Below are 25,805 nucleotides of genomic sequence, written 5' to 3'. Positions count from 1 at the left end.
GTGTACTTTAGGAGGAATTATCAGTTCACTACAGAGTGAGTCCTGTGGATCCTACACAGAACAGCAAAATAACATTGAGCAGGGCCATAATAAGGAGTTTAGAAAGATGGATCAATGAACAAAACCCGACACAGATAGGCTGCTGGCTTTATGTTGAAAGGATTTCTCAGGGATGGAAATTGGCTCCTGACTGGTCCCCAGGTGGCAGAGGTCAGACTTCAGCTCAATTGGATAGGTTCTTAAAAAACCACCTACCACCCCCACCGCCAGGGCAGTAAAATAATGCTAACATTCATTCAGTAAATACTGATGGAATGTCAGGCGCTGGGCAGGTGTTCAAAACACCTAATGCACAAAATAGAAATGAACCCCTCGCTGAGTTTATGGTCTTTGGTGAGAAATTAATCAAATCACCGCATAAATAATGTAAAAGTGCACACTGTGACAATGAGAGGAAAGGCAGAGGCCAGCACCGGGAAGAACAAGCCGGGGATATCTGACCCGTCTGGGGCAATCAGGGAAGGTTTTCCCAGGGAACTACTGCCTGGCCTCCACTGAGAGGGGACGGGTGTTGATTAGTGAGGAGCAATTAATGATTAAATGTGAGAAGTTTAATTAGCAGTTAAGAGAAGAAAGAGATGCAGGAAGTGGGAATCATGAGTGTTGTTTTCATAGAGAGAAAGGAAGTGAAGTAAACCCAAAGAGGTGGGCAGGCCAGGCAAGCAGGTCACAGCATTCAGGGAGGGGGAATGACAACAAGTTCACGATCACCATTTTTAACTCAGCAGGTAACACGGAAGTGATGGTCTCATTTTTAATGACATTCTTTCAGTGTTAGCACCCTAAAGAGGCAGGTTTTCCTGTTGCCATTTCTTTATTTCCAGCACTGTTTGTCCTCTCCTTCCCCAAAATATGAGAATGAAAATGGAAACGCTAATCAGAACAAAATTCACAGAAAGAACCAACTGGCAGATATGACCCAAATTGGGATGGAAACATGGATGAAGTCTGTCAAGCCAAGACTATATACACACCTTGGGAAGATACTGGCCATGCCCAACAGCCCTGGGGGATCATTAATGAGGGACTGGCACTTAGAATGGCCACGTTTGGAGAGGACTGAGGAATCAGATCTCACACACACACACACAAATAACAATTCAAGCTGTTAAAACACTTGAGATTTTTCCTGGGTACGGACCAGGGAAAAACACCCTAGATGTCTCAGAAGGAACAGTAAGCCAGACTCTCGTTGGCACTCTGGTGCAGATAACCTGGACGCTGTGTCAGTTTCAGAATATTTACTGGGGGCCCTGTATTTCTTATTCAAAGCTGTAAAGGTGGAGAGTAAAAGATATATGCTGAAAAATATCTATGTAGAGCTACAACTTCCACTTGTACTGAGGACATTTGTTCTGGAAGAGACTTTAAAATGCCCAGTGCAAAAAGTCCGCAGCCATCAAATTTTCAACGAGTAACATTTGGAGGTGGGAGGTGGGTCAGCACACTGAGTGTCAAAAAACCACCAACAGACATGCTTGGAACCAGGCATCTGATTTGCTTAGGCTGTGTTTTTAGAATCAAGAGGAAATACATTCCCTTCAATAGCAAAGTTACACCTCAGCGTTTAAGACCCTGGAGATGGCTTTAGGAGGAGGTCTCACGAGGAGGGGCTGTTGGAAAGGAATGTGAGGCTCAAGGAAATGTGAGAACCTCTAAGGAAGCCTGTGGGTTTTCCCTCACTACAGGACTCAAGAGACACTTCTGTGAATGCTCCCCTGCATTCCTGCCCACGGGCTGAAGGTAAGACCTGAAATGTGGAGTTGGCTTGAAACCGCGGATTTCATTCCTCTTGCAGACATTCAGGCATTCCTGGCGTCCTGCAGGCTGAGGGCTGTGCGGGTCGGGTGGGGGTGGGGTGGGGGGCAGTGGATGGGCCAGTGGGAAGCAGGCAGGGGCAGGGCCAACCCTGCAGCAAGGGAGGCAGAAGTGAGCAAGCCCTCGGAGGATGCTGAGGGTCAGCTTGGAGGGCAGGGCTGCAGGGGTCACAGGAGAGGAAGAGCTCCCCTGGCTGCACGGACACTGAGCCGAGAGCGCTCGCCCTCCGTTCCTGCTGCACACAACTGTGTAAGCCTCTGAAATGGGGAGGGCCTTAGGGAACTTCCCAGAAGTCACTCTTCAAGGATGGGAACAGCTCTCCAGGGAAATGGGACAGGAAAGGAGGGGCACTGCAGGCTGAGAGACAGCCTGGGAGCAGGTCCAGCAAGCAAAAACAATGAATGCTGGCAAGAAGCTCCTTGGGGGCACCTCTGCAGACTGGGTGTGGGGGGGGGGGGTTGAGGGTGGGGGGTAGTGGAGTGGAGCTGCAGGCGGCGGACTGAGGCCAGCAAGGCTGGCAAAGGTCTGCTGCTCTTCCCTATTTTATCCTGAGAACAGGGGAAGCTACAGACCCGATCTGATTTGCACTTTTAAAAATCTGACAATCCACAAATTATTAGAATCTGTCCAACTGACAATTTCACAGCTAAATGAGCTATGACTCCCAGTGACAGAGACAGAAACACCATAAGGTCCCGATTTCCACACACTTAAGTGATCGTCTCAAATGAGCTTCAGTTTTCTCTGCAATGATAGCAACAAGAATAATGGCTTACTGAAGACTCATTTATACCAAGCACCGTGCTCAGCATGTCCCAGGAATCGCCCCATTTAATCTTTGGATTAATGCTATGGATCAAGTCCTACTATATTAGTGATTTTTAAAAAAACAATTTGCCCAAATTGAAAAAAGAAGTTCGTGAATGATCATCCTGTGTTGGTATGCCTCACATCTGCTGCCTGTCAGGCAGCCATTACTTTGGTCATCCTGTATTATGATACTGACTTATTATTTACTGCCACTGCAGTATTATTAATGAATTACAGATTGCTAGATAAGCTTTCTGCACAGGCACCAGGTCTTTTCATAGAGGGTGGTAGTGGGATATTGCAGGCTTTGTGTCCCCTGCAGCAAGTCACAGTTGCTGCATTTATACCACATTTAATGTGTTTTGTATATCCCTGTCACATCGTGTTATGGCTACAACATAGCATAAGACAATTGTTCGGTCATATGTTGTCTAGAGAATATTTATAAAACTGTAATATCAAGAGAAGGCCGAGATTCACGCATTAGCACATTAACTAACGCACAGACTGTTAGGCCTCCAATCTAGCTTTTCCACCAGGGAGCACCTGGCGGAACAAAGTTGCCTTAAAAAGGAAGTAATGGATTTTGTGCTTTTTGAACTTGCAGAATTTTCATTTTTAATAGTAAAAGAAACATGCTTTTGTAGGGGCAGAGTATCACTTTGTTTTCTAGCAAAAACACCCATTTTCTCATTAGGGAAATAAAATATAATGAGAAGAATTTCTATTATATGTGATCTATGAAATCCACGTGAGACTTTTTTAAAACTTGACCTGGATTTGCTGAATATATTAATAATAGTCTTCTGCCAAAAAGAGGAACATCTTTTCCAGAACCAGTCAGAAGGGAACACAAAGAAAGAAAAGAATAATTCCATTCCTATCTGCCAAATTAAAGAGAAGCCTTTAACTTTTATGACAAATATTTGATTATTGCACAATTTATGTTTATGTATTAATATCATATTTTAGTAATGGCTCTGAATAAATAAACTTGAAAAGAATAATTAATTACTACAGGATTCTATGTGCATATGACTTGAAATAATAAAAAACTTAAGTGCTAATAGTCTTATACTCTGAGGGCAAGAAACAAAATTTCAAAATTCAAATCCTGTCCATTAACAAGGCTTGTTTGCATATTAAAGCCAAATTTGAGGAAAATAGCAAAAGCAAACTCATCAAGCTTCTTCAGTCATCTCTGCACAATTTTTAAATTACATATGTTTAAAAATAGCAGTACTGTTATTGAATGGTGGATACTAGGTAATCTAAGTAAAATTACACAATAACTTAAATGGTGAATACCTCATCTGTTTATTGACCATTGACTTTTCTCCTTTTCTGAAACAACTACATGTTTTACTAACTTTTTCTACCAGAAGGTTTGTTTTTTTTCTTCTTCACATTGATCATATATTAATATAAATGTTTATATATGTTTAAAAAATACAGAGAGTTCTCATCGGCTTCCTTTCCTCCGGCTCCTCCCCTCTCTGGGGCTCTGCCTCCCCATTTTCTGGCTCAGTGCTTATTCAATAATAAATGCCTTTTCTTTCTCTACTTTTCCTGTGGACAGGTTTTCTGGGTTGGGAGACATTTTTGCTTTTAATTGGATTTCCACAATATATGTCAGTAGGCCAATCCCCTTCCCAAACCTTACTCTTCTGACCATTTTCTCATGTTTATTTCCCCATATGCAGCTCAGAATTGTATCAATTGTATCTGGAGTTGAAAACAGAAAGGGTTTGTAGGATTTAGACAGAGGTTAAATTTAATATATGTATTAGATTTCAGATTAATTAATGTTTCTGTAACATTGAACTTCACATCAGGAAGTTAATGTTTTTGCACTTCTGCTTTTTCTTTTGTTTGGCCCAACAGTTGTACAGTTTTCCTCTTAATAGATTCTGGAATTTCTATTTATGACTACGCATTTTATGAGTAATTGTTAATGGTTTAAAATTAAATGCTTATGCCATTTTCTTCCATTATATTTGGCAACTTACATAACGCATTAATTCACTAATTCACTGATTCATTAAAATACCTTCAGTTTTCCAAAATAAAAGTAGCATTATCCCTAAATAGTGGTATTTTTTCTTCTTTCCAGTTAAAAAGATTGGTGCAAAATCTTACCAAATGCATTGCTCCCAATGAATTATGTTTTTATTTATTTTTTAACATGCAGATATTTAACTTAAAACTTACTTCTCAATCTTCACTATTAATGTTTTTGTAAAATAGTGGTTGCATGTATGTGTGCTTTTTTCTGTTTGGGGGGTCATTTAGAAGTGTAAATCATAAATAATCAGGTTGTTAAAATATTTTAAAACAACTCTTATTCTAAACTTTTATTTTGATTAAGAGTTGCAGGTGTTTTTATACTCGCCTAATATTCTGGAAGTGTTTCATAACTTCAACATATTAAAGTAAAATAAAAATTGTCATTGCCAGGTAAAAGACCAAGTAATGAACTGTAATGCTTAACTGAAAGTTAAATCTATGTAAGAAAAATAATAGCTGAGCAATATTATGATTTTCAAAATAAACTTTGTAGGACATTTTTACAAAGCATAATTTGACACAATTCTTTAAATTTAATTTTCTCACATTATTTAAAAAATACATCATAGATGGTAACCTAAGACTCACCGTTAGCTGATTTTATTACAAAACTATATACAGGAAATGTATCTATGAAATTCTCTCTGCGTAGCACATATCCAATCTTCATAAACAACTGTTTTATTTATTTTTTTTATGAGAATGAGAGACCAGAAAGCTATAGAAATATATATTAATCAAACATTATTAACTTTGAGTAACATTTTATTGGATTTCATGCCCACTTCCAATGCCCCACATCCTAAGGGGAAAAAACAAGGCCCAAAATGAGAGATTTTTTTTCCTGTTCAAAACAACATCTCCTCTGCCTGGAAACAACAGTACATACTGTACTACCTAGGTTCAAACAGATTTAGGAGGAGTGGTGGGCGAAACTGGCAAGTTTTCTTCCACATGAATCTTGCTGACAACATAGCAGATTTCATTATCCTGGAAAAAAAAAGCCTCAAGCTTTCCAAAGCAATGGAAAAATAATTTATCTATGGTATTTCACCCAAATTAATGATCGTTGCTATAGCAAGCACTTCACTCAGAATGCGGAAAATTAAATTGTGCAAGGACATCAGGAATGTCATACTTTACATTTCCTCTAACTGCAAATGTAGAAGAAATTAGGTCATCTGATATTGCATTTTCCTTTCCATTTAAAACCATGTATCTCATTTTTTGAAAGAGATACACAAATTATGTGTTCCAACATACCCCGCACCTTCAGAGGTTTCCTAGTCCCTAACTACAGAACTGAGATTCCTCCTCAGGCACATGACCTCCAGCATGTGGGGGGCATTATAACCTGGCATCTAAGGCCCACTTGAGGTTAAAGCCCAGCTTCCTGGCGTTTTCTGCAACTTCTTTGCGCAGAACTCTTCTCTTTATCCTCCCCATACATGTTCTTTATGCCAGTGGTTACATGTTCACTTACACTGTCCCTCAGGTTTGTGTTGTCCTGCCTCAACCTGATCTTTATTCAACACACCCTTGAAAGAACAAATCAGTCCGCACGCCCCGTCCATGAGGCCCCATTGTTGAAATGACCCCACCGTCAGGATTCTTGGGTTCCCACCACACCGGGGCTCAGGCTGCAGCTTCCCCAACATCCACGCAGCCAGTGTGGGGACACTTCCCTCCCCTCCCTGACGCCTTCCATTACCACCACCTTATTCTCTCAGTTTCTTACAATGGTCCTGTGACTCCGAGCTGTATTAACTCGTTTTTAAAGCACCTTCCTTCTCACTGTGAGTAACCTGTCCATGTTCTATTCAGAATCATCCTTGTGTTGGATGCCTAAGCATTGCCTGTGCTTTTGAACACTGACTCTAATTTCTCCGAGTGAGCTATTTTCCTGTCTACCAGGTATTGATCTTAGTTGGGTCTCGGATATCAATCACATCAGACTTCCCAAGAGGTATCTCAAGCCTCATAAAAGTAAATATCTATCAGCTTCATCTAACAATCCCCAATTTTTCTAGACAGGCTCAGATGCAGCTTATTATTTCATGATATCTGAATTTCTATAATATTTGTTGTTTGTGCAATCCATTTTTAGTGTTTAATTAGTTACTGCCACACACACTTCCTCAATGCCATGTGTCTTCCTGAGCCCACCACAGGCCTGTGCGGGGCACGCACACTTGTTTGCATGGAATGCAACGGTATATGTGTCTGCACGACCCCACCCGGTCCCCTGTCCTTCCTGCCTCCTCTCTAGTCATGTCAACAGGATGTTAAAAGGGAAACAGAATTTTAAAGAATTCTGATATGACCCTATGGCTCCACCTATTTTCGGTCATTTTCAAGAATACGTGGGCTAAAATAAATGAAAACAAAATCCCATTCATAATGGTACTACATGCTCTCTCTAGCATGGCCCAGTAAGATCAGCTATGGTCTCAGGTCGTCCGACGCTTGCATGTCCTCTCGAGAAGACCCCTGAGGTGGGCACCCTGGAAGGCTGTCCCTGATGACTCCGCCTCCTGCCCTTACGCCCTTGTGTGGTCGCCACCCTGGGTTATGGGCACGGCTCGCTGACTCGTTTCTCCACAGGAGAATATGGAAGCAGTGATGGCATGGCACTTCCAGGATGAGGTTATATCAAGGCTGAGGCTTGTGGCTTGGGTTCCCTCTCTCTCTCTCTGTCAGATCATGTACTTCTGGGAAAGCCAGGAGGGGGCCACAGGGAACGGCTGTGAGGCTGGACGTGCACCTGCTCCTGGCAGAGCAGATGAGACAGCTGCAAACCGAGCGGTACCACAAACCCACAGTTGCAGCCACTAGGAGATTCTGGGCCAGAACCACTCAGCAAAGCTGCTCCTGAGTTCTTGAGCCACAGAAAATGGGTGATAACAAACATTTGTTTTTCTCAGTTGTTCAATTTTGCAATAATTTCGATGCAGCAACAGATAACTAGTACAATCCAGTTCTCATTCACATACATGCAATACCACCGAAGTACAGGTCACATGAATACTCTAAAAATGCAAAATAAGTATCAGAATTCTTAACTTTTTTCTAAAGAACTGTCTGACAGAACTAAATTTTATCTTCTATTGCTCAATACAGAGAAGAAAAGGACATAGCAGGAATGGTACTTTTGACCAGGCTGACTATATAAAATTGGAATTCTAGTCAAATCCAATAAACAAATAACATGATGGCACCAGGAGGATTTCTGGCCTTTTGGAGGTAAGGTTAACTGGCCCATAAGCAAAGTGAAGATTCATTAAACTGCCTATATCCTGAGTAGATAATTTTTTCTTCATAGGACCTTATGGTTCTAATTTTGGTTTGTAGATTTGTATATAACTCATTTAATAGTAATTCCCCAATTAATGATTAATCAAATAGGAACAGTTATATTATTTCTAAAAAGTTCTAGAATTTTTAAAGTTACATTTGAAAATGAAAATTTTCTAACCTAGTATCAGTTATTGGGTATACCATTTGTGCCTGTATCTAAAATCAGAAAGTTTTATGCATACAGGCCATGACTTGTATAATATCGCTATAAAGCTAACCCTGAAGATACAGAAAAAGAGCTATAAGTTTTATATAAAAAAGAACAGTATCGAATGCAAGCAGAGTTAGCACTTGTAGGGGGCAGCAGACTTCATATCCTAGAAGAGCTTCAAGCATAGATTGGACCACAGACAGCTCACTAAGGGTGTCAAGGCCGAGGTGAGAACCCTGCTTGGGTGGCTGGCCTCTGAGATCCCTTCCAACTTTAAGAACTACAGTTTCAATGAGACAATGAAATGGTGCAATCATTTTAATTTCTTTGTTGAGCCCTTCTAAAGCCGTTTCTTTAAAACTATTGAATAAACACAATGTATGAAATATATCCTTAAGAAAGAGGAGACAGAATCATAAAATCGTGTGGAGATAGCAATCATACTGGCAAATGGAATGAACAAGTTCATCATTAAAATATTTCTCTGATTTTTAGTGTTAACAAAATTTTACAGCTTTTGTTGCTATCTGCAAGCACAATTATTCTTTATTCTAAAGATACTTGAAAAAACCAGAAGTCAGTTTGCTATAGAGTGGGATAACAAGTTCCTTAAATGTTACATGTCAGGTTTAGGACCAGCCTCAATTATACTTGCTTATCTGAAAATATTGAAAAGTAGAGAAATGGAAGCGAGTCTGAGTTTATACGCTAGAAAGGCATCTGGTCTCTTTCTGTCCATTTGCCATTGCTTTTGGGACACCATACTCAGAGCATTCTCAGCGTTCCCCAGAGAGCGTTAGAAGAGGAGCGCCATTCCAAATTGACACTGCTTTGAACTGCTTACACATTTTTATAATCATCAGCAAAGTAAAGACTTTTTTTCAATTTTGAAAAAAGAAAACAAATGCATGCAAACTGTTTCATAGTCATGGTTTATTTAGATGGCTTCTCTAATATGTTTTCATTACATTGCTACCTTGACACTATAAAAATGTATTTATTTTTTTCTTGAGGAATATTAATAAAATAATAATAATGTATAAGGGCAAATGAAAGACTACATGCTTTAGGAGTTTTTTTATTATGATGTCAGATGTTATCCATCTTTAGCTGAAAAAGTTAATTCTGTTGAAGCTCATATGTCTTTGACACAATTCCTAGAGAAGCGACAGCAGACGAATGACAGCATAGTAGCAATCATTGAAAAGAGATGTAACTACACATATGACTTTCATTTCAGAAATGATATTACTGTCTCATTAGGGTTTCTAACTGAATCCATTCAATGCATTAATTTACGGAGAGTCAGCCAGCAGATAGGCATACATAAATACATTTTCACATAAATAAGTTTATGTGCTTTATTTATCATTAACTAAAAGTCATGGTATAACTCTTATTTTTTTGTGTTTTTGTGTATTTCTCTGGGCATGCCATCCAATATTGTCCCATTGTTGTGTCACTATTTGTATTTTAGGGGCTGCCTTAACGGCTTTTACTAAAGAATGCATATAAAAGGTCATAAACAGGCTGTGATTGGTTTTTATCTCACCAACATGAAATGCCAAAGTGTAAAGAGAAAGGAAATACCACTCATCTCCAAATACTCACCTTTCAGCAATGCATACTCTCTACTCCGTAGTGGAAAAAAGACATGTAACAATTTCATGTAACTTCATTACTGGTGTTACAATCTTAAACAGTGGTCTTCTCTGAGCCTTGATGATCTATAATCTTCCTAAGCACAGATTTGTTCTACATTTTCTTTGGTGCTTTCTCATCATTTATATCCCAGTTCTCATTGAAGAGGAAAATTGGAAAATTTTTAACTGCTCCAGTATGTGTTACTTGCCAGATAGTCATAGTTTTATATTTGTTTACTGGGGATATGTGTGCAGCTTAGGCATGTAAAATAGCTCCTTTGTAAAATAGGGCATTGTAACTCTAATTCAGAAAACAGTAAATTACAAATGAGAGAGAAAACAAATTGTACCAAGTACAACTTATTTCATTCCATAAACACAAAATGCCAGAAAGACAGGCACAAGGGTAGTCATACCTATTTCATAGCAATGCTCCCTTGAGCTATAGTACCCTGACAGATACCAGAGCAACGCCGCCTCACAGACCTGGAGAGAGGGCCGCACGGAGGTGTTGGTCAGCATCACCTTAAGCTTGGCCTGTGGATTCAGGAGCTTTTTGTCTTTTCAACAAACACTGAAAAACAGCTCTGGGTGGTATAAAAGGTCAGTGCATTACTGGTCTTTAGTCCAATCTTCACCAAAGCCCTGAGTCATACAGTTTGGACAAGGCAAATAGACAATACTCAGGATTTAGAAGCAGAGTGACACAGATCGTGTTTTCTGAAGGTGACGAGCAATAAGGCATTAAATTCTCCTTTGTCCTCCGCTTCCTGAGGAGGGAATGTTTTACTCCATGTTGAGTCTAGATTCTCACCCATGCAATGCGTTCCACATCCTTTGTAGATCACCTCTTACAGTAGGCACCACATAATCAGGTTTGTAGTCACTCTCAGGAACACATTTACCAATTCCCCTCTATATACGACGGTGTCAGGCATCAGATCAAAAAATTAAACTCATTTTCCTGCCCATTAAGAGTTTACTATTCCATACTGATAAGATTGACTGTGAAAATATATTCTGTATTGTTTCTAAGCCTTAGGGTCTCACCTGTTGCCGTGTGTTTTTACCTAAGTGCACGTATATAATAAAGAAGAGCTGACATCCACAAACCATCCACTAACCGTACTTCATATTAAACATGCCAGAGAGATATTTCATGACACTCTAGTGTCTCATGAAATAAAGCTTAAAACCACTGCATGGATATTAATACTAACATTCAGTGCGCCCATGGGCCCTAGTCGAGGAGATGGCGTTCCACATCTTCCAAATCCTGCTTTTTGTTACCTTACAGCATTATGATGGCTGGCTGAGTGTAATAGGCAGAGCAGGGGCCCTCACAATGCCCACTCCCTGACCCCCAAAGCCTGTGAATATGTTATCTTACATGGAAAAAGGGACTTGAAAGACATGTATAAGTTAGGGGTCTTGAGATTATTCCAGACTGTATGCACAGACCCAGTGTAATCAAGAGAGCTCTTGTAAGGGACAGGGCAGGAGTGTTCGAGAAAGGCATGGTTGTGCTGGCAGAGGTCAGAGTGGTGTGACTGCTGCCTGGGGACGAGGAGCCCAGGAATAAGGCCATCTCTGGTAGCTGGAAAAGGAAGGAGGTGACTACTTCCCAAGAACCTCAGGAGGACTGCAGTCTCGATACTAGCCTAGTGGATCCTATTTTGGTTGTCTGACCTACAGACTGTAAGATAGTAAGGTTGTATTGTTTTTTTTTTGTTTTGTTTTGTTTTTGAGAGGGCATCTCTCATATTCATTGATCAAATGGTTGTTAACAACAATAAAATTCTGTATAGGGGAGTCAATGCTCAATGCACAATCATTAATCCACCCCCAGCCTAATTCTCATCAGTCTCCAATCTTCTGAAGCATAATGAACAAGTTCTTACATGGTGAACGAATTCTTACATAGTGAATAAGTTCTTACATGGTGAACAGTGCAAGGGCAGTCATCACAGAAACTTTCGGTTTTGATCACTCATTATGAACTATAAACAATCAGGTCAAATATGAATATTCGTTTGATTTTTATACTTGATTTATATGTGAATCCCACATTTCTCCCTTTATTATTATTATTATTATTTTTTAAATAAAATGCTGAAGTGGTAGTAGATGCAAGATAAAGGTAGAAAACATAGTTTAGTGTTGTAAGAGAGTAAATGTAGATGATCAGGTGTGTGCCTGTAGACTATGTGTTAATCCAAGCTAGACAAGGGCAATAATACATCCACGGATGCAGAAGATTTCTCTCAAAACAGGGGTGTGAGGTTCTAAGCCTCACCTCTGTTGATCCCCAATTTCTCACCTGATGGCCCCTCTGCGACTGTGCCTGTCTTAGGTTGTTCCTCCCTTGAGGAATCTTACCCGTCTCTGGCTAACCAGTCATCTTCCGGGGCCATACAGGGAATTGTAAAGTTGGTAATTGAGAGAGAAGCCATATTGTTTGAAAAGGTTAGCTTTTTACTTCTTTGCAGATTTATGCCCTGTGGCTTCTATGCCCATCATTTGTCTTGAGGTATCTTTACCACTTGGAGGAGTTATGATACTCGGTGAATTCGATATGAGGCACGAATTCTATTTAAGGGTTGTAATTAGGAAGGAAGAAGAAAAGCTATAGAGGTAGCAGATGGAAGAAAAGGGGTTGTATTGTTTTAAGCCACTCAATTAGTGATGGTTTGTTACAGCCTCACTAGGAAGCTAATAGAGTGATGGGTACTGACTCTGAAGTATACCGTTTTGCTCCATCCAGGATATGAACACATCGACTCTGACCTTGGGAGGCAGCAATGCACTGAGGCATTTCTTTTCACTATTGACTTAATAAGGGAAACCCAGTTTGAAACTAGTAACACAGTTATTTCAGAGTTCACTCCAACTAGCAGAGTTCAGGAAAGTTAGGAAAGATAAGGAGGAGCAGATAATTTGGAGTAAAAATTCTAAGTCTAGAAAGTCCACTATGCAGTTAGTGGACCAGTGAACCAGAATCAGGAAGGGGAGCTCTGTGTGGAGGTGTTTGCCTACTCATCTTCTGCAACCTACCTGTTGCCACTAGTAGTTCTTTCTAGAATATTCCATCTTCACTGGTGGAGAAAACCAGTGCTTCAAAGGGAGAAGCCTCTTGCACAAACAAAAACATTAGTTCAATAAGAGGAAAACAATTAGAATAAAATACATTTTCCTTTATCCTCTTTTCTAATGAAAGAAGGGGAAAAACATAAGAGAGAGAAAATGTGCAAATGAACCTTGCATTAAGCCTTCCTGGTACACCCACTACAGTTGCTTTTGACCAAAACTTCTGTCATATTGTCCTATTAAATATTTTCAGCTCATGTGAAAAATATGATAATCTTGGGGCCCAGGAACATTTCTAGCTTTGAAATTGCCCTGGAAAGGCAATAATTTTTATGAATTTACTTAAGACATATGGATAATCCTGTACATCTGCCAAAAGCTTTAGAATAGCTCCATATGCTGAATATAAATCTTCAAGTTACTTATTTACAAGATGTTTTTACTACAAAGCAAGATTGTATTATATGCTTGGGATGCTTTGCTTCAATAGCCCCAGAACCATCAGTCTGGCTGTCGGAATGTCCCTTGGCTTGGGTATGTCTGGTGTTTCATGGTGATTAGATCTAGGACGCGCCTTTGTCTGACAAGAACACCACACTAGTGGTTCTCTGCCCTGCTCTCTACATCATGTCAGGAGGTGCTGGTGTTGACACCTCTGATTGCTGGTGACGTTCATTTTGATTCCTCGGTTAATGTGATGTCTGCCAGGTTTACCTCTGTGAAGCTGTTTTCTCCTTTGCCATTAATCAATACCAATACCATTGGAATATTTGTAAGTATCTCCTTTCTCATTATACTGTAGGCTGCTAGATTTAGCATCCAAGATGCCAATTGTCTGAGCTAATTATTACTGGGTGTTTGCTAAATGGTGATTCTCTATCTCAATCATCCTTTCTGTATGTATTAACTGTAATGCTACTGTAATGAAGAGGACCCAGTAATTAATACCCCTTAAAATCCCCGTATGATGTCACGGGCAGGGCTGGGATGCTGGCATTTCTACCAGTGCACTCAGCGAGCAGCTGTACACCTCCTGCTGTTACAGATCAGGGGAACCATGTGCCTAAGAACAAAGGGTGACAATGATGCCGGCGGAGGAGGAGGGGAAAGGGGAGGAGAAGAGCGGAGGCATGAGAAGCAGAGCAATAGTGCCGCTTGGAAAACGGACACGCTCCAGTTTACTAGCTGGAGCGAACGTGGCGAGCCACAAACGAGTCTGGGGGGAGAGCGGGTCATGGTCTGCTACTCAGGTGCACGTGGCATCAGTGGTCCTGTACCTGCTTCTCCCAGGCTATCCATCTCCTTTCTCTCTACATCCTATGATCCCCTCTGAGAGCTTCAGATAGAAACAGTAGCACAGATTTAATTCTCTTTGTCTTCCACTACAGATAAGCCAAGGAAAAACCCTCCCTTAAAGGCGTAAACAAACCTGAAACCACCTGACTTTCCACTGGGCTGAGGCCCCCCACCCACAGGCTGGTGTTGCTGGGCTCAAGGCATTCCCTCCACAGGTGGTCCTCCTTTCTCTCTTGCCTGACAGCGACTTTTCCGTGCAGAGAGTAACAGCGAACAGCTACCGTGGATACTCTCATGGCTGTATGCACAGGTTTTCATTTAAATCCTCCAAGCACAGTATGAGGGAGCTGCATACCGTCCCCACTATAAAGACAAGGAGGATGAGGCATCACGGGTTTTGTGGCCCCATAAGGTCTCATAGGTTGTGAGAGTCACAGCAACCTGGTTGTTGAACTCACCTCCCCGATGAGAAGGGTGCCCCAGGGGGAGAGGATCCTGGCAGCCTTTAATTGTCATCTATTATTTGAGAACAATTTCCCACCTATACGAAATACTAAAAGGATCTTTAAAGGACTACAAAGAGCTTTCTCCCATCTTTCTTTTTGTTCATAAAAACAACACTTAAAAGTCTATTGAGTAGTTTGCCAATAATAATCTGTGTGTACATGAACACTCACACCCACCCGTTGAGGAGGTTACTAAGAGGATCTCCAATTTGCAAACAGGATGTGGCTTAAAGCTCTAGGCTAATTTTTCCAAATACGTTATTTGACTTATTTAAGGGGTTAAGCCAGGACCTGATGATGCCAGATTTCTTTATTCCAAAATCAGTGTATAATCATTTTGCTATACTAATAAGCATTTTCTTTGAAAGTTTATCAGGTATAAAGGATTAATCAGCCAGAGAGAGAAACATTCAATCTTCACTGGTTCTAGAACCAGAACCGATCTACCTCAGCAACCATGAAGGGAACACACAGATGCACTGATGTCTCCAGAAGCTCAGGGCAAACATCTTTCATTTGCTAATTTCCTGGTGCTGTCAATCATAGCATATGTCATGTAACTTAGCAAACTATTTTTAAAGAACAAGCTATCTGTGGAACAGAATCCTTTCTCTCTGTGAGCATTCATCTAAATCTTAAGAAATATTTTTCTAAATCTGATTAGATTCTCTCACTAATTTCTAATTTTTTCACTGCTTCAAATTCCAGTTTTTTCCAACCCATCTTTCATTACTAGATCTCATCCAATACTGGTCACACATTGAGTGAACTGTCCCAGCTGCCTCTTGGACAGCTTTACAAAGTGATCTGAGATTCTCAAGTCCATCTGGAAACAAGCTGCCTCCGCATACACACAGAGGTAGTTGTAACATACTTCATGCTTATAGATTGCTTTTGCCTATGATTAATAGAAGAGTACCTTAATTTAAGGGATTATGGAGGACTGTAGAAAGGCCAATTTATCTATCTCATCCTACTTGAAAAAACAGTTAGATTGTTTAAAGTCAAGTAATATCACTGTTGGGGAGAAATGTATGGTCTTCCAGATGTTCCTTAGGCATCACTGGTGATGCACCATCTCTGGCCAAGCCCTATCAATCTCAATGTTTGTGACCTCCATGAAAGGCCACTTGATTTTCAGACCTTCTTTAAGGTCCCCCAAGTACTGAGTCACTAGCAGGTTACTAAAATGTTCATTTATGAGAGCTTCAGGTAATCACGTTAAGAAATGAGACTGCTCGGCATGCATGGCTCGGTCCTTAGGACTTCCCTATAAATGTGGAACAGGAGATACGCATGCCTTCCTGGGCCAGTTACAGAGTTCCTCCTCCCAGTGACTGAGAAAGGAGGATTTTCTCTCAGGGCCTTGCTCTGTTAAGCAAACTGAACCTTCTCTAGCCCATGAAAGTTGTATTTTGCTCCTAATTTTCCCCTATTGGCAGCACCATGGAAGAAAGTTAATAGGAAACAGAGTCCAAAGTGGCAGTCAAGAGTAAACTTTGGTAAAAGAATGCTTTTTCCAAAAGGCAGAGAACTCTGCTGCTATATTGGGGGCAGCAATACGCACAGACACAAATCAAATGTCGGTGAAAACGTAGATACATCCCCCTGTTGCGTGGTGACTCGCCATCAACTTGGTGCATTTCTGAAGAGAAAAATCTCATCAGTGAATCTACCCTGAAATGTTGTAAAAGGAGTTCCAAAATAGCATAGAGAGCATATATTTAACATAAAAAGTATAAAAGGAGAAGAAAAGAGAATGGCCAAGTTAGGAATAAATCATTAGAAAAGCCTGCCTTCCTACTCACTCAAATATTTGATTGATTGATTATTTTTTAAAAGAACATGTTGAATATCGGTGTCAGAAACTGTCAGACATGTTCGCACTCAATCTCTTGCTCAATCCTGTCAAGCACGACTCCAGGGACTGGGTACTCTCTGTTCCTTCTGTATGAACTGCTTCCCAGAGGGTCGTTACCACCCTATAGCCCACACGTTCCTCCTACTGGTCCTCACATTTCCAGAGTGCTGCCTCAGGGAAGCCTTCCTTGACTTTTCCGGCAAGGTCAGGGCCTTTATTACATGCTGTTGAAGAATGACCTCTTTCCTTGTACCTCCAAGGTGTCAGGGCTTGATTAGTATTGGCCACCTGTATTTGACAGTAGGCTCCAAGACCACAGGAATTGTTGACTAAATAAATAAACACACTGCAACACTTGAGAAAAGTTTAAGAAGTCTACAGACAGAACAGCTACTTGAAACTTCACCTGAACATTTGCCCCCATAAGATCTCACATCCCAACACTCCCGGCTCCTCAGCCGTCTTGGAAATGCGGAAGAATGTCTGCGATGACTTTTTTTTCTCTCCTATTTTCACAATGAATCATGGAATATACAGAAAGTTTTAAAACATGAGAAACTTGTAAAAGGTGTAATCAGATGTGCTTTTGCAAGACGTTAGACTGTTGCCTGCTTAACTGCTCCGTTAAAGAGGGTCTGTCCTCAAAGTGGCGATGCAGCTTCAGACTGTCTAGATTTTTCCGACCCAATAAGCACCATCCTCAAATACAAACCAAAAGATTTCCATCACTTGTTTCCGGAAACCTGTTTCCCTTTCTTTGCCCGACAGCTGCTTAGTTCTTGAAAAAAATGTGTTCAATGATATCATGCTACCTTAAGTCATAAAATAATTCAGATTTTAGGCTCTTAATATAACAGGATGAAATATAATACAGCTATTAAAAACTGATCATTGTGAAGAGTAAAAAACTAAGATACTGCTCATCATATATCATGTGAAACAAGTACCTAGCACATTATGCAACCGAAAAAAAAGTACACCAATTACACCTCAATTATTATTATATGTTCTAAATTTACATGTAGAGGAAATTAATATACAAAACTAAAGTACAGTCATGTCAGGATGGTGTGGTAGTGGATAATTTCATTATTTTTTAAATAAGGAAATTGACATTCAAAATAAAGATGCACAAATGAAGTAGTTGAAATTTCTTTTTTCATTAAATAATTATTCTATTCCATTTAACATGCATAATTGTACTATTTTCCATTGCTTTTTAGAACAAACTTAGATACTTGTGGTTTTAGTCACTATTTAATGCCCTCACTACTTTTCCTTCACTGTATTGTTTAGCTGCAGGATTTAAACAAGACAACCATTTTATTTTAAATTTTAAAAAGCAGTCTCACTTTATTTGATAAGGGATTATCATAGTTATTTTGACTGCTTTTTTGTCTCATTTTCCCAAGAGAGGGACTACCTGGAGAATAAACACACACACTTCTTTCCATTTCTCTTCTTACAGGATGAACTTCTCATGAAACAGAAGGAAATATTCAGGGAACGAGAGGAGAGTTGTGCCCTTTAGGTGACACTTTCTGCAATAATACTTTAAATCAATTGGCTTTGGGCGGGAAGAACGAAAACCAGGGATAGAGTTCGCCAAAAGAGGAGAGAGAACTGAAGAAGGTTCTGTGCCGTCTTCGCTTTCTTTAATTCAAACATAAATAAATAAATGAAGTAAAGCCCAGCCTTGTGCCTTCTCCCGGGCTCTGGTGTTTGTCGGGGTCACTGCCACCAGGCCCCAGAAACGAGCTCCTCCTCAGGTGCCAATACGAGCCTCCTCTGCCCAGGGACCGGGCAGGAATTGTTCATGAGCCTGCTGCGAGCTCCGTTCCAAGAAAATGGATTCTCCATCTAAAAACTATTAAGAATGGGAGAAAAAGCTAAAGCTGTCTTTAGAAGTCTGCATCCTAACGGAAAATGTACTTCAATTCCACAAACATGAATTTAATTTCAAATATTCCATTGAGCCTACAGGACAAACGACCTCAGGCAGAGAGAAAGGCATCCAGCCGGAAGCAGAAGGAAGTAATCGGCACAACAGGATCACCAGGGAGAAAACGGGGGAGACGGGCTGAAAGGACTCCTGAGAAGAGGGGGCACACGAGCTGGCCCTTGAAGGAGGGGCAGAGTAATACGAAGAAACAGTGGATTCTAAGGAGAATATGGGGAAGCTTCTTCTAAGCTTTGCACGTCCATCAACTCAGACTAATCCTTGCACCTGCCAGATGAGGTCAGGGATGTTATTATCCCATTTTAGAGGTGAGGAGACTGAGTTTCACAAGTTGTAAGCAATTGGCAAAGATCACACAGATTCTGTAAATGACCAAACCAGGATAGGAATTCTGGCAATCTGCACTCAGAATCTGAGATCTTCACCACTCTTCGATGCTCTCTGTACTGGAAATCAGGAAATGTGGAGTGCTGACAGCTCCATGTCAATAGTCATTTTCTGGATCTCATGTTTATCACCTGTAGTTTGAGAGGTATATGAGATTGCATTATTTTAGGGTCTTTCTGGGCTCTAAAATTCTGAGGACAGAAACTCCCAGAATCAGAAAAAGCCTGAGAAAAAGTGCCGAGCAGCAAAATAATGGGAAATGTTAGAGCAGAGAGTGGCATAGTGGTATTTATTAAATTCTGGATTCTCAAATGTCCAAATATTCTGAAAAAAATCTTTACGCCTCGCTACTCCAATTTCAGTGATTTTGAGGAAGTTTTAAGCTAAATAGTTCATTGGAGTTAATCATTTATGGTTTCCTCTTGTCCTCTTATTTTAAAAAACTATGTATATTTTGCTACAACTTAACATCAATTTGGCTAATAACAAACCTCCATCCTTTTCCCTATTTAAAGGTCCTAAGCAAATCATCAAACATTTAAAGAGAAACTTGTAAGCACGGTTCTTAGCACTTAGTATGGACCAAGTGTTATATGATCCTAATCAAACAACATGGCTTTGAAAAGCTTATAGTATGGATTGTTTACATCTTTTAAAGAAAAGGATTGTAAAGTATCCAAAATGTTTTCCACGTATTTATTATACTTACCTGCTAAATATAAATCCCATCACCAATCACTAAAATAATTGAAGGAGAATACAGAGGGTACCTATACCTAATGCCTCCTTGAGATCCTGTTTAGACAGAGCAATAAATCGGTGTGGGGGGTGATAGCACTGTTGGGTTGACGTGTAACCGAATGGACAACCCCAGTCACTGATGTTCATAAACTGAATAATGTCCCTGGAGAGCAGAGTCCCTGGTGGAGCGCACTGCCTCTCCCTTCCCACCTTCCTAGCAGTGCTGTCGTTCGTGACATGAGACGACCTATGAATGGGCAGTACCTCCAAGGAGGTAGGAAACAAGACGATAAAGACAGAGGAAAATTGAAAGCAATCGTATGTAGGGGAAACAGTACTAAAGCACCTGACGACAGGGACAAATGTAAGACTCCTAAATTCAATCTGCCAAATATTCATGCACAGCTTTGGAGACATTATTAAAGCAATTTGATGTAGAAAGACCTGGGGGTTTAATATGCCCCAGCTTCATAAGAACAACATTTGATAAAGCTGTTAAACAAACACATAAGATATTAGGCTGCTTAACTTTCCTATATACTAGCTGAGATGTCACGTTTGGATTGAGATGTTCAGTCCTGAGCTCTAATATTATGAGAGACATCAATTTCTACAGAATATGTTCACAGCAGAGCAAATCAAATGGAGAGAGAGTCTAGAATATATTTATTCATTCATTTTTCTCTATATTCAAAGATACTTATTGAAAAGCTATTTATAGCAGGCAACTGAAATATGATATTGATCAAGACAGTTAATTCAAATACCCAGGCTTGGACATGACAAAGCCACGGAACTAACAGATGCTGAGGTTCCCAATCAAACTGACTCCAGGGCACGTGTTGCTTTGCTCTCCACCAGGTGGCCCTTCGTGATTGGCCCAGTGAGTCCTCCTCCCAGAAGCACATCCATTGTCCTGCTCTAGGATGGGTTGGCCTCTCCCTGGGCTTGAGCCTACATCTTCTCAACTGGTCCCTAACTTGGTTTTCATGGGAATCTGCCCAACCTATCCCACGTTAGTCTACCCGTCAAGGTACAGATTACAGAAAGGTGGCTAAAACAATAATTCATTCTCTTTCTTAATGGAAGAACACTTTCCCATTTCTTCAGTTAAAAATGGTTTATTTTGTGTTGCAATAGAAGACACTGCTCACTGATTATGTGCTATCAGACACTCTTGGAGGAAGGAACAGAAAGATTTCCCTTGAGCTCATTTTCCATTTAGTGTCTAAGGTGAAATCGACTCCCTCCCAGATGTCCTGCAGAAACAGACACATCTCACAGAGCACACCAGCATCCTGTTTGCTGGCTCATGTGGTGACCAGTGCCTGGGCGCTGGCAGGCCTCATGCAGAGAGGACATAGCACCTCACGGCCTACAAGCCCTGGCTACTGAAGACTGGTTGTCACCAGGAAATGGGAGCAAATTCACTGTCCATTGAACAAGGAGGATGTGCTAGCGCATCAAGGAAATGTCAAGTGAAAACCAAAGGTCCAGTATCCCTGGTCCCACTAAAATATGAAGCCGGTTGCCCAACTGCACATCCAAATTGAGAATTCCCAAACTCCCTTACTTCCTGAACAAAAGGCCCCGCTTCAGTATCGTATAATCCCGTTCTGTGCTGAGTTGAAGATTATTCTGCTAACGGGCAAAGGCATTTTGGAGCAGTCAATAAACTCCATTGTTTCAATTTTTGTCTTTATGAAATTAGGAGCTTTATTCCAATTTACTGTAGGGTGACTTTCTTTGATGTTTTAAAGCTGATGCTCTTACTCCTCAGATGAAGATGCAGAGATATTATCTCTGCCTGTGCAGAAAGGTTCATTGCCATAAAGCTGATGAAATCCACGCTGACCAGAGTTGTACAGGAGTCCATACAACTCCTCGGAGGCTGTCTGGTTGTGTTCTTCCCCCTGGTCATTCTGCCATCCCAGCTCATTTGCCATACTTCTGGAAGCTGGCTCTGGAATCCCAAAATGATTTATGCTTTTCCAAAAATAAATAATAAGACCTCACAGATACAGTAAAACTTGTGTTCATGAAACCTAACTCATGAGAAGGGAACTAACTGCTCAGGAAGGCAGCATTCAGTGACTGAGAACATGGAGCTGGGGGTCAGATGGGTCTTTCTCTACCTTCTAGCTCTACTGCTAGTAGCAGTGACCTCAAGGGACTAACACATCCTCTCTAAGACACATTTTCAAATGCAGAGAACATTATACTTCAAATAAGTTTGTAGCATTTCCATAGGACACTGAATATAAAGAGCTTAGCAGAGGCCCCAAATGTAGAGCATGCCCAGCAAGCCTAGTTACCATCGTCAGTCTTTATAGGAGAGTGGGACACAGGGACACAGGGACACAGGGACACAGAGAGAGGCAGGACCATGCTGCCTGGCTGTACCCTTTCTTTGGTGACACCAAACTGCTCGTCTCTAGGTCATGAATAACCTGAGATTTCTGGAGGCATTGGATGTGCTGAAAGGATATGGTGGTTACTTTGGCAACTTATTATCACTCATAATCTGGTCTCTCTAAGAAATATGTGGACAAAAAGCAGAAGGTGTCAAGCATTCCAGTCACTCTCAAGAATAACAAAATAGGCCAGTTCCCCTGGCTCTGGCCCTGAAACCATGGGGCTGCGCCATGGGCTTCTGGAAACCTTTCCCAGCTGTGCAGCTGAGATGATTTTAAAAATAATAGCACTTTAGAGATTGATTAGGAAAAAGAAAATCAAAGTTAGCTCGATTGAGTTAGCTCCAAATGATGTTAGCAGCCCTGCTTCAGGGGTTTTCCTCATTGAATCAATACACGCGTGCAGCAGAGACACTAACCTGCTCTTCCGGGTGATGAATCTCATCGTTTCTTGAATGTCTTCTGCATGACCATCTAGGGATACAGAATGATTGCACTTCTGTGCTAACTTGCTGACAAATCTAGCAGTTTCAATGTGGCCATTAACCCGCCACTTGCTACCTAAGAAAATGTCACAGTACTTGAGCTTCTGCTGTGTCCAGAGGCGATTGACGGCGCAGGGGTCTCAAGATGGACAGAAGGACCAAAATGGGTAACACACTGAGGCTGAGATATGGGGGCCTTTGATAGGTACTCACGTCTTCACAGTGTCACTGAAGAATGAGGGGGTCAGGGGACCGGAGGAGAGAGAGGGAGAGGAAGAGAGAAGGAGAGAGGGAAAGAGGGAGGGAGAGGGGGAGAGAGGGGGAGAGAGGGGGAGAGGGATCACCTAAACAGACAACATCTGCTCATGAGTGTCCACTTCTCTTCTGAGCACTGCTGCCCACGGCCCCTGAAGCCCCGCGGCCTCTCCCTGCCGCCCAAGGCAGCTTCCCCCTCCCCCCTCCGGCGGGTTGTGAGTCCCAAAGGCTCACTTCAGGGCTGCTGCGATTTTTGACACATACAAACAAAACTGGGTGTGGGGTTCACCTCATGGAGAGGGCCATCTTTCTAAAATCAAGATATCAAAACTTTACCTTAGAGGGCAAGAAATACCAGTGTTAACAGTAAAAAAGGCAAGTTTGGCCAATGAACTTTGTGCATCGATTGATCTCTTTCTCTGGCAGTTTACATAGCCTTCTTCATACTTGGTTAAATAACCGCTTAAACATGTTCCCATAAATAATACTTGTGGCTACAATGAACAGCTCAGAACATTATCTAGACAGAAAATACACTTTGTTGAAAAAAGGTAAGCAAATAACTTAAAAACACAACTCAAATCAAGAAATTAACAACAAAAAAAAGAGGTAGAATTCTGCAATATACAAGCAGGACGACACGTAATGACCAAGTGAGGATATCTTAGCACGGCTGGTTTAATACCTGAAAATAAATTGATAGCATTTACCCCATTAGCACAATAACTGGGGGAATAAAAATCAAAAATCCCCAAACTTGTGATCACTTGAATCAATGCAGAAAAAGTATTTGACAAAATTCAACACTTTTTCATGATAAAAAATTGTCAGCGAAGAATGAAAGGGAACTTCCTCTATCTGATGAGAGTCTCATATTAAAAAATTACCATCACAGTTAATGGTGAAATACTGAATGTTTTCCCCCTCAGCTGGAGAACAAGGCAAGGTTGCACACTGTCACTGCTTTTCATTAAACATCATATCCATGTTTGTTTCTTAAGGAAAACTCTAAACACAAACCAGTGGCATCATCTTATACATGCTGTGGTCACTCATTCTAGAGCCTAGTGCTGTGTTTCTGGTATTCATATTTAAATTCAGAGATGCCATCTATTATGAATGAGTTGATAGAAAGTTCACAGAACCCATAAACTAAAATGCAAACTTCTTTTTAAAAAATTCAAAATATCGGAGCTTATATTTAGTATATTTAATGCTTAGCCACCACCATGCTGGGAGATTATTGCCCCTGTCCTAACATAACCTTATGTGTTAATTTAGTGTCTAGAACCTGAAGACAGAGACTATGTGTTGTCATAATCTGTGATTCTCACCCTGAGCACACAGCAGAGTAATCATACCAGTGAGGCTGACAGGGGAGTTACAGCATCGGAAGGAAATAGGTACCCTCTTCTCAGAAGGACGACAGTGAGAACGTCGGGTCGGAGCAGCCCAAGCACGAGCCAACCTACTGCAGCCTTCCACCTGCAGCTGCTTTTCCCCAGGACCCAGTTCGGGGCCTTCCTCTCCTTCCATTGCTGGTATTGATTTGCTGGCCTGGGTCTTCCCAGTAGAGAATGACACCATTTCCCAGATACCTGAAGGAAACGTCTCCTGCCCTTGGACTGTGATTTCAGAAGAAAAGACAGCCGACACGCCCGGTTGAGGCTGCCCTCCTGACTACAGGGTCCCCCCCACCTTTCCCCGTTCGGTCCCTCCTCTATGCTCCTCTACTGTCGCCCTTTAACATCCCTTCTCTGCGTGCAGCCATCTCGGCAGCTCTCCGACTTGTTAGGGACCCTGCTTTCAAAGGGAGAAGTTGAACCAGTGACTCCACTTCCGGGCATATTTCATGGTGTCGGTATTTTCTGGTCCCCTGAATCTGTGTTCAGAGCTACCTGAAGAGCGAGACCAGAGTTTTGCTGCCAAAGTAAATGACTTTCCCTGGAAATAGTCTCCGAAGATTCTGGCCAGGGGAGAGTAAGGCGGGGAAGAGGGAAAGGAGAACATCTTACCCTTGACTATATTGTCCTTCAGCTGTGATTGAAACTACAAAGCAAATCACAGACCACTGACGATTTAAGAGGAAAAATTACACATGCTTTAATTATATGGATGTTTTAATATCTGAACTCTTAAAAACAAATGCTTCCACTTAATACTTCAGAATATCTGACTTGATGCATTAACACAGTAGTTTATGCAAAATCAAAGAAACATGGAAAAAAAGAGATAGAAGAGGTTTTATAGTTCGCCAACCTTTGGTTACAGATGAGGCTTTAGAAATACACATTGAAACACCAAGAGATGTTGACTAATGCCCATCTCTCTGTGTTTTGCATTAAAACTCTACCTTCTGTCAACAACAGTAGATTATCCTAGCTCCCTGGGGTGAGGAAAGGGTTTTGTTGGAATAAGTAAAAATGTGAGGGTCATGGGGGATGAGAGGAATATAATAGGTGATACATCAAAATATTAACTCAATACAGTTTAATGAGAGAGTGTTAAAGTTTACTATAGGTTACATGACCAAGAAGTCAGAGACAAGTCAAAGAAAGTGTCACACATTAAATCAGCAAGTGTTTACCTGCCACCTACTGTGTGCACTGTGCTAAGTGCTGGAGAAGCAGCAGGAGAACGTGTTTGTCAGGGACGGTGTTTGGACTGGGTGGTGAGAGCGAGAGGGGGATGTTCTGTGAGCTGCCAGCAGGGCTGAAGCATCATGAATGAAGGAGGGCTAAACACTCAGAGATCAAGCATTTGTGAGTCTGCATATTTACTGTGATTTATTCTTATTTGTGAGGAAGATAGCACAGAATCTTGCCTGAAGTTGGATCTTAGTGAATAAACCAAGTTCTATAAATTTTAAATCTAGGCGTTTAAGTCAATCTGTCATCAGAGTGTACC

The 25,805-nt window shown here is 41.1% G+C and overlaps 1 protein-coding gene and 1 long non-coding RNA gene across 4 annotated transcripts in view; one reads left to right on the top strand and one right to left on the bottom strand.

Moving 5' to 3' along the window:
• Positions 1-25,805, bottom strand: part of NALF1 (NALCN channel auxiliary factor 1) — a 535,206-nt gene that overhangs the window by 191,515 nt on the left and 317,886 nt on the right. The window lies entirely within an intron of this gene.
• On the top strand, positions 1,628-21,749 carry LOC140843341 (uncharacterized). The gene is made up of 3 exons (XR_012120978.1): positions 1,628-1,803; positions 7,876-7,998; positions 18,125-21,749. It is a non-coding gene; the product is annotated as an uncharacterized lncRNA (long non-coding RNA).

This window comes from Manis javanica, chromosome 9 (genome assembly GCF_040802235.1).
Source record: "Manis javanica isolate MJ-LG chromosome 9, MJ_LKY, whole genome shotgun sequence".
Lineage (NCBI taxonomy): Eukaryota > Metazoa > Chordata > Mammalia > Pholidota > Manidae > Manis > Manis javanica.
The sequence above is the reverse complement of the archived record's forward strand: the minus strand, read 5'-3'. Positions and strand labels throughout refer to the sequence as shown.